This window comes from Mus musculus, chromosome 3 (genome assembly GCF_000001635.26).
Source record: "Mus musculus strain C57BL/6J chromosome 3, GRCm38.p6 C57BL/6J".
In the NCBI taxonomy this organism is placed as follows: Eukaryota; Metazoa; Chordata; class Mammalia; order Rodentia; family Muridae; genus Mus; species Mus musculus.
In genome coordinates, this window is record NC_000069.6 from 151,022,215 (window position 1) to 151,032,400 (window position 10,186).

The following is a 10,186-nucleotide window of genomic DNA, read 5'->3' on the forward strand; positions in this document are numbered from 1 at the left end:
CTGCTATTGAGTCATGGCCTGTGTCAAACATGAGTAGGAAGAAATTGACATGCACAGTTATAGATAACAGTTCCATCTCTCTATACTTGGGATATGAAAGAAAAAAAACACTTTCTTTTTTAAACATTCAAGAAAGAGTTCATCTCTGCAAAATTTTACAGTTTGAAAAGATAGCAATTTTAGAACATTTTGAGAAACTATCAAATTTTATACTAAAGGAAAGATAAAATAGAAGGATGAAAAAATACATGAAATATATGTGATTTCTTTCACCTGAAATGTCTTGGGAGTCATTGTGATAATTATCATCTTCCCTTGTATAGGAAAGATCTTTTAAAGAATTATTTAGTGAATCCCTGGTTGTCACTGCTGGATGCAATAGACTCATTCATATCCTAAGAAAATTATTTGATTTTTATTTCTTAGAATATTTATAAGAGAAGATGGGAATAGAGGGGATGTATAGAATTATTAAAAGCCTTATATGAGCAGAGAGATTTATTGGTGGGCAAAATACTTACCAGGCAAGCCCGATCTGCACTTGAGTTCTCCATCCCTCAGAAACGTAGAAGGAAAGAATCAACTTCATCTGATCTTATGTGTGCACTCTGGCACATATGTCCACCATAATAAATAAATTAAAAATAAGAAAATTCAGTCATACGCGGTATTAAACACAGTCTTATAGCATTGTTTACTTTTTAAGTACTCATAGTTGTATTGGCACTCACTTCAAAACAGTAAGTTGAGCTGTGTGAAAGACTTCTATAATAACATAGGAAGAATGCTCTACTTTGTTTAGGGGTAGTTCCTATAATGAAGGTTTTAAGTCACATTTTTGTTTTGTTTTATATTTGGGAAGCACATTAGAGAGAAGAAAACAGGTATGAGAAAGGAAACCAGCTTGTAATTTGTGGGTGATGAAGCCTCAGTGTAAATTGGATCTTAGTCTCACATGGAAACTGGGCATCACTGAAAAAAATGAAGCTTCAGTATGCATAGAAAGGAAGAAAAGAATAAGATAGTGCATGCAATTTTCACCACTTTGAACTAAGCCACAGTGTAAAGGGGCTGTGCTAGCTTAGAAAACACTTAGAGGCACTGTAGAGTGACACAGACAATTGAGTTCGGCAAGATGGCTGTAGAAGGCAGGCATATTCTAGATGCTAGGTTGGGACATTTCCAGTGAGCTTAGGAGGCTTTTGCTTAATTTCTAACCTCAGCCCTTTGACTTGTTGGTAATATGATTAGGAACAGCTACAAAGTTGTTGTGATAATTGTCATAATCAATGGAAATATGTCTGTGTCAAATCTATCAAATATTTTTTTTAAAAGCCTCGATAGTATATCGGAAGAAGAAAGTATTATTCTGCACAAATGAATTGTATGAGGATCTATCATAGAAGGCCTACCCAAATCACAGATTTTCACAATGGCCAAGTCAAACTCAAACAGAACACACCTCTGCAAGAACATCTATACATCTGTCTAGTGCCACTCTGTCATCCCCTGTGGCTATGGACCACACAATATGATTTATTTGAAAGAGAGATTCAAAGGAGCTACTTTGCATTTTGGGAAAATATTCCACCTAAAACCTGTAAGATATTAAACAATATCACCAGTGTCAGAAGTGGGATACATCCCACAGAGTTGTTGGTTAGGGATGTTGTAGATGCTCTTTTCATTTCTCTTGGCTACCTATTAGAACTAGACAACAAGACTCTACTGTTGAGTAGACTACATACTGCAGTTACATAGAAAAAGGGTCTGGATCTGCGAGAAAGTTTTCATAGTCCTATGTGGTGCTGTGTGAGATATTAGAGAAGAAAATGCACTATTCTTAACTACATGTGAACTCAATAAACTGCACAGATCAACCTGTCAGGCAGGTTACTCTCACTTGTGTAATGGTTACCCTTCTGTTACATGGATAACCACCTGCGCTCTGATTGCCTTATACTCTGCAGGAGCTAACCCAGGGCTGGTTCTATAAACTTGCCAAAGACTCAGTGGAGGAGCTATCCTAGGCCCTGATGCACAGGAGGCAATACTGTTATTTAGCTAAATTGACATGCCTCAAATCTCCTTTTAAAAACTTAAGTTTAAAATCAGACAAAGTCTATGTTCAATGTTAATTCAGAAACCCCTTTTTCTAGTGAATATCATTAAAAGCAGAGATTCATTGCCAGACAAGATACTGAAAATGAGTGATAGATGAGAACTCAACCTTAAAGGAGACAATTGTATGATTCATTGTTAGCCTTAAGGAACACTGGAAGAGGCAGAAACAAAGCAAGAGCCAGAGGACATGGAGAAGAGGTAGAAATGCCACCTCGTGGCAAGAAAAACAAACCTACGTTCAAGAAAAAAATCTTATAAACAGAAAATAAAAATAAATAAATGTCTAAAGAAAAAAGATGACAGTTGTCAAGGAATCATAGTCAATATATTTTTTAAATTTAGTTAAAATATAATAAAGGCATAGAAAGTCAAACTGAATTGAATGGAATTTTGCTAGTATCATTAGTAAATTTAAAGGTGATTTAATATATTCTTGGCTATTTTATATTTATTTAACTAAGTTTATGGTTGAATTATTTTATTTTTCCTCTAAATAGATCTTATCATGTGTTAATGTACAGCAATTCAAAGTCAAATGAAAATTTATAAAATATTTACAAGTATTCAAATTATAAGAATTTTAGCCGAGAAACAAACATTTAGCATTTCTCAAACATGTTTATTTTTTCCAGACAAATGTAGTTAAGAATTGCAAAACATAATACTACACAAATTTTGGCACTCTGCATTCAACATTCTTCTAACTCACTATTATTGTTTTTTTTAGAAGCAATATCAATAAAATTAGGTGCATACCATATCTATTCTTCGAGTAATCCTGCAGAATTACCTTTCTAAATTCTATTATATAGTTAAAACCAAAGGTTAAAAATTACATTTCTTTTGGTTCTTTCGTCAAAAGCTATTATTTTCTCTTTACCTTTACCTAGAGCTTCTCTTTGTAAGCTTAAGTGGTGACACATTATAAATTAATACTTTTACTTTTTAATATTTTATATTTAAATTTGTTTTGTGCTCACTGAATGTCAATGACTTAAGGCACAGAGAAGGAAGAGTGGAGTGTAAGATTGAGCTTCATGGAGCTCCTTAGAAACCACTCAGGTCTTTTCTAAAATACCAACTAACACAAGCTGTGCAGTTTTAGGTACCTTTCAGAAGACAGAATAATAAAACTCATAGAAAGTGATGTTGAAGTTGACACTTTGCAAGGCCTGATTTGTTTGGATGGGCAATGGAGATGAACAATGAACATATGTAACAAATATCAACCAGTGGCAACCATTTTTTATCAGACATCTTGGCCCATATTCATTTCTTGTCTATGTACAATTCAATTTAAGAGGAATGCCTGACAGCTTTGGGTTTTGTCTGTTTTAAGTCTTAGCATCCTTAGGAAAACATCATGGGCACAGCCACATCACTTCGGGAATGTATAGGTAAAGAGTTTAGCTGATAGATGTCAAGGAGACTTCTGGAATAAATCCAAGGTCATTCAAATTAGAAATTTTAATGGTGCATGAAGACAGTTACCATTTTGAGTTATATTTCAGAGCATTTTTCAAGTTTGTAGCTACCTAGGCTTTGATTTGAATCATGGCTTCATATTAGATCCTACTTAACTAAATCTGAATAGCATTGTATTTAAAGATAAAGGCAAATTCACTTAATATTCTGTGAGGATTAAATATATTAATGTACACAAATTTAATTTTAAGATGCCACTCGGCATAACATCTGTGGGAATCCCCTTGATGTCATTGCTTATGGATTCTGGTTTAAGATTTTGGCATATCTGCAAGAAGTAGAATCTTAAATCTACTAGTAGAGCACTCTGCTGAAATTGTAGAATATATAGAACATATTAAATCCTTGACAGACTGGGAAATAGTCTAAGAGGAAGACAACTGAAGATTGGTAGGTTAAAAACTGTACCTTTCTTCTGTAAATGATTTAATAATCAGTATTTATTGAATAAACAGTAAATATATATGCATATAAATATATTTTATATTTTAATATAAATTTATAAGTGCATATATAAATATAAAAGTATTTAATTGTGCTTCTATCTTTTACATATACTGCTTGTTGAAAATATTGAATAGTATACCACCTATCAGACCCCACTGATCTCAAGATCAAGTTTCTTTATAACCAGAATTATGTTTGTTAGACTCCTTGAAGAGAGAGAGGGATGGAAAGGGGGAGACAGAGAAAAGGAACAGAGGCAGAGAGACTCACAGAAAGAGACATAGAGAGGTAGTAGAAAGATTCAGATTGAAAGGGAGAAGAGGGGAGAGTAGAGGAGGAGATGCGGACAGAATGGAGGAGAGGGGAGGGGAGGGGAGAAGAGGAGAGGAGAGGAGAGGAGAGGAGAGGAGAGGAGAGGAGAGGAGAGGAGAGGAGAGGAGAGGAGAGGAGAGGAGAGGAGAGGAGAGGAGAGGAGAGGAGAGGAGAGGAGAGGAGAGGAGAGGAGAGGGAAAATTACAAGATATCTTTAGTGACAATTATGGGTTACAGCTACTCACATACTTAACTGCCTAAAATAGAAGCAAAGGAGTAAGGACCCTTGCCAGTAATTGAGCTCTTCCTAGTGCGGAGTTTGCTCATGTGGCATCAATTTGCATTTTGGTGATTTTTGATTCATTTCATAAGATTCTTGTGCTTTCCTAATGACATATTGAAGTTTTATCAACAGTGAAATATCTAAGATTGACCATGCATCTTTCATCCCTGAATAAACCATTTGTTGTAATCAACAACATCTGTAGGTTAATTGAGAATTCTGTTCATGATAATGTTAAGAAAGCTGACATATTTTCAATATCAGCTGTCATTACTCAAGCCCAAAGCATAACAGATGTTTGTTCAATAGTTCTCAGTTATGCTATAGATTCATTCAGAACACTTAATATCTAGTCTAAACACAAAATTAGTATTGGAAAAACATGCTCTCTGGACCAATGCTGTTCTTCCTGGTATAAGATAATCAATGGTTGCTATTGCTTTGGTCAAGAAGAGCACCAGTTTCACCTCATTGTCATTTTACAGAACAATAAGCAATATGAAGAGCAATGTATCATTACAATAGGAAGAGCTCACCATCAAGTTGGGGTGAGATTTCGTCTATAAAAACACCACAGTATCAAAATACATGATACTCACCTATGTTAAACCTCAGATTGAAGGAAATCTCTAAAAGCCTTTAAAGTCTATGCAAACTGATGAACATTAAATTTTTTGATATCGATCTAATTTTTTCATATACATTATTTCATTGTGGTTTTTGTGTGACATACACATGTGCACTTGAATTTGTGTGGGAAACATCTAGGAGTGAGCTTTCTGCTTCTCTACGTGCTTTTCAAGGATGGAAGTCAGGTTGTCAGACATGGCAGCAAGCAACTTTGTCCACAAAGTCATCTGGCTTGCCAATAAAGGAGTTTTATTCTCGACAAGGCAACTGCTTATCCATGTGCCTTCTTCTGTTAACAAATGGGCCTGATAAGACAAGCTTAGTAAATGCAGTTTCTGATATCTGCTGGTAAAACATTGACTACAGGAACAGCATAGAAAGAATTTTGGAGAAAACTTACATTGTCCCCTTCCTTTCCCATTAATTCCATCTCTTCCAAATCTTCTAGGACAACAGTATGTGATTTTAAAAATTTGTAAGGGCATTTCAAGTTTCTTTTGCATTCAGGCCTGGAGACATGACTAAATATAGTCACATTTCCATATAATATGTTTTTTAATTTTTGCATAAATACTAAGTACTTTATGAGAAAATATACATAAATTGTGAAGAATAGAAATCACACTGTTAAAAACTCAGGCCTAGACAAAATGGGAAACAAAGACTGATGTGTTAAAATCTCATTGTCAACTGGAATCAATGACCTTTTTAATCAGCATGGTTAGATGAAGAGTGCTGTTGGTACCTAGTCAGTGTAAAACAATATCAACTGAAGCTTGTGTATGAAGCCCAGAAGTCACAGAGATTGGAGAGTTGGTAGAAGGAGCATTGTACACAAGGTAAATGTATAACAGACTCCCGGTTTGCACAGACTGAGGAATGAATGGGGATGTGTGGATATTCCATTAGGACTGCAGGACATAGGATAAGGAAACATTGGAAGATGAACCTGAAAGAGTAGTAGCTTAGGGAGAGATGCATGGTGCTTGGTGATTGAAATATAAGGTGTAGAATATTTGCTTTTAGTAATAGTGCCCCCTAAGATCTTCCAGCTGCAGTGGGAAAGTCCATGGTCAAAGTGTTGCTTGTGAGCTATTCATCTCAAGTTGTATGGACTGAAGCAGAAAGAAATCGGAGGCTGAAAAAAGCTCTAAGGAGGTCTTGCACTTACAGTTGACAAATGCAAGCTTAGAGACTTGAGCAGTATAATTAGGAATGGATTTTTACCTGGGATGGGTTGCTATAAAATGTATCTTAATTCTGGGGACTTCTAAGTAGCAATTTTTAATCTCAAAGATCAGGCTGGCCAGATTATGAGGAGAGAATTTTTCCCATAGGATAAAGAGAAAAACAGTTCTCCTAAGGTCTCTTTTGAAAGTACAAAGATCACAATTGCTCTGTAGTAAAGCTTTAGGTCTGGCATGGTGATTCCGCCAGAAGTTCTTTTATCCTTGAGAAGACCTTTTGCTATCCTAGGTTTTTTGTTATTCCAGACAAATTTGCAAATTGCTCCTTCCAATTCGTTGAAGAATTGAGTTGGAATTTTGATGGGGATTGCATTGAATCTGTAGATTGCTTTTGGCAAGATAGCCATTTTTACAATGTTGATCCTACCAATCCATGAGCATGGGAGATCTTTCCATCTTCTGAGATCTTCCTTAATTTCTTTCTTCAGAGATTTGAAGTTTTTATCATACAGATCTTTCACTTCCTTAGTTAGAGTCACGCCAAGATATTTTATATTATTTGTGACTATTGAGAAGGGTGTTGTTTCCCTAATTTCTTTCTCAGCCTGTTTATTCTTTGTATAGAGAAAGGCCATTGACTTGTTTGAGTTAATTTTATATCCAGCTACTTCGTTGAAGCTGTTTATCAGGTTTAGGAGTTCTCTGGTAGAATTTTTAGGGTCACTTATATATACTATCATATCATCTGCAAAAAGTGATATTTTGACTTCCTCTTTTCCAATTTGTATCCCCTTGATCTCCTTTTGTTGTCGAATTGCTCTGGCTAATACTTCAAGTACTATGTTGAAAAGGTAGGGAGAAAGTGGGCAGCCTTGTCTAGTCCCTGATTTTAGTGGGATTGCTCCCAGCTTCTCTCCATTTACTTTGATGTTGGCTACTGGTTTGCTGTAGACTGCATGGTACTGGTATAGAGACAGACAAGTAGACCAATGGAATAGAATTGAAGACCCAGAAATGAACCCACACACCTATGGTCACTTGATCTTCGACAAGGGAGCTAAAACCATCCAGTGGAAGAAAGACAGCATTTTCAACAATTGGTGCTGGCACAACTGGTTGTTATCATGTAGAAGAATGCGAATCGATCCATACTTATCTCCTTGTACTAAGGTCAAATCTAAGTGGATCAAGGAACTTCACATAAAACCAGAGACACTGAAACTTATAGAGGAGAAAGTGGGGAAAAGCCTTGAAGATATGGGCACAGGGGAAAAATTCCTGAACAGAACAGCAATGGCTTGTGCTGTAAGATCGAGAATTGACAAATGGGACCTAATGAAACTCCAAAGTTTCTGCAAGGCAAAAGACACCATCAATAAGACAAAAAGACCACCAACAGACTGGGAAAGGATCTTTACCTATCCTAAATCAGATAGGGGACTAATATCCAACATATATAAAGAACTCAAGAAGGTGGACTTCAGAAAATCAAATAACCCCATTAAAAAATGGGGCTCAGAACTGAACAAAGAATTCTCACCTGAGGAATACCGAATGGCAGAGCAGCACCTGAAAAAATGTTCAACATCCTTAATCATCAGGGAAATGCAAATCAATACAACCCTGAGATTCCACCTCACACCAGTGAGAATGGCTAAGATCAAAAATTCAGGTGACAGCAGATGCTGGCGTGGATGTGGAGAAAGAGGAACACTCCTCCATTGTTGGTGGGAGTGCAGGCTTGTACAACCACTCTGGAAATCAGTCTGGCGGTTCCTCAGAAAACTGGACATAGTACTACCGGAGGATCCAGCAATACCTCTCCTGGGCATATATCCAGAAGATGCCCCAACAGGTAAGAAGGACACATGCTCCACTATGTTCATAGCAGCCTTATTTATAATAGCCAGAAGCTGGAAAGAACCCAGATGCCCCTCAACAGAGGAATGGATACAGAAAATGTGGTACATCTACACAATGGAGTACTACTCAGCTATTAAAAAGAATGAATTTATGAAATTCCTAGCCAAATGGATGGACCTGGAGGGCATCATCCTGAGTGAGGTAACACATTCACAAAGAAACTCACACAATATGTACTCACTGATAAGTAGATATTAGCCCCAAACCTAGGATACCCAAGATATAAGATATAATTTGCTAAACACATGAAACTCAAGAAGAATGAAGACTGAAGTGTGGACACTATGCCCCTCCTTAGAAGTGGGAACAAAACACCCATGGAAGGAGTTACAGAGACAAAGTTTGGAGCTGAGATGAAAGGATGGACCATGTAGAGACTGCTATATCCAGGGATCCACCCCATAATCAGCATCCAAATGCTGACACCATTGCATACACTAGCAAGATTTTATTGAAAGGACCCAGATGTAGCTGTCTCTTGTGAGACTATGCCGGGGCCTAGCAAACACAGAAGTGGATGCTCACAGTCAGCTAATGGATGGATCATAGGGCTCCCAATGGAGGAGCTAGAGAAAGTAGCCAAGGAGCTAAAGGGATCTGCAACCCTATAGGTGGAACAACATTATGAACTAACCAGTACCCCGGAGCTCTTGACTCTAGATGCATATATATCAAAAGATGGCCTAGTGGGCCATCACTGGAAAGAGCGGCCCATTGGACTTGCAAACTTTATATGCCCCAGTACAGGGGAACACCAGGGCCAAAAAGGGGGAGTGGGTGGGCAGGGGAGTGGGGGTGGGTGGATATGGGGGACTTTTGGTATAGCATTGGAAATGTAAATGAGCTAAATACCTAATAAAAAATGGAAAAAAAAAAAAGAAAGTACAAAGATTCCTTCCATTCATGAAGTCTCCACGTAGATGATCTAATTATGTCCAAGGACCCACCTGGAGCTAACATACCACTGAGATTTAGAACTTCACTGTAGGAATTATGGAGGAATAAGCATTATGTGACTCACAGAGACATACTTCAGAGAAACGTGAGTTTTGTTATAATTTCACAGTGATCTGAATGCCTGCATTTGTTCTCCATACTCATACTCTTTCATATTCTCAATCCTCCCCTACTTGATAATTCTAACTACTGAAATATCTTTTCACAGTTCCTCTATGATTTTGATGAAAACTCTCTTGTCATTTTGGAAATAAAATAAATGTTGAACCTTTCTGGAATTCCTTCCCTTTTCTGTATTAATATTAACCATTATTTCCAAACTTCATTGAGGATATACCACAAGGAAGACACTATTGTAAATACTATACCTGCTTCTACTCTCAGAATTATCTTTCTGTCTGCTGGAAAAGATAGCTAAGTATAAAAATATGACCAGACTTCTCAACTAACCTGGACCACCAAGATCTCTCAGACACTGAGTCACCAACCAGGCAGCATACACCAGCTGATATTAGGTCTCCTACACATATATAGCAGAGGACTATATGAGCCTGGTGTGACTTCAATGAGAGAAGAAGCACCTAGCCCTAGAGAGACTTGAGACCAAGAGATTGGGGAGGATTTTTGGGGAGGGAGGATAGATGGGCACATCCTCTTGGATACAGGGCAGAGAAGGAATGGATGAGAAACTGTCAAAGGGCAGACTGGGAGGGGGATAACGACTGGACTATAAAAAAAAGATAAAAAGAAATTTTAAGACAATGAATCTTTCATTAAGAGTTACTTTTGGACCTTCAGAGATCTCAGCAGGGGGCCCCAGAGGACTCTCCATGCTGCT

General features: G+C 37.2%; 1 non-coding gene across 1 annotated transcript; it reads right to left on the minus strand.

Annotated features, from left to right (window-relative positions):
• Positions 1 to 1,577: 1,577 nt before the first annotated feature.
• Positions 1,578 to 1,648, minus strand: Mir3963 (microRNA 3963). Its single transcript, NR_039540.1, has one exon. It is a non-coding gene; the product is annotated as a microRNA 3963 (primary transcript).
• Positions 1,649 to 10,186: the final 8,538 nt, after the last annotated feature.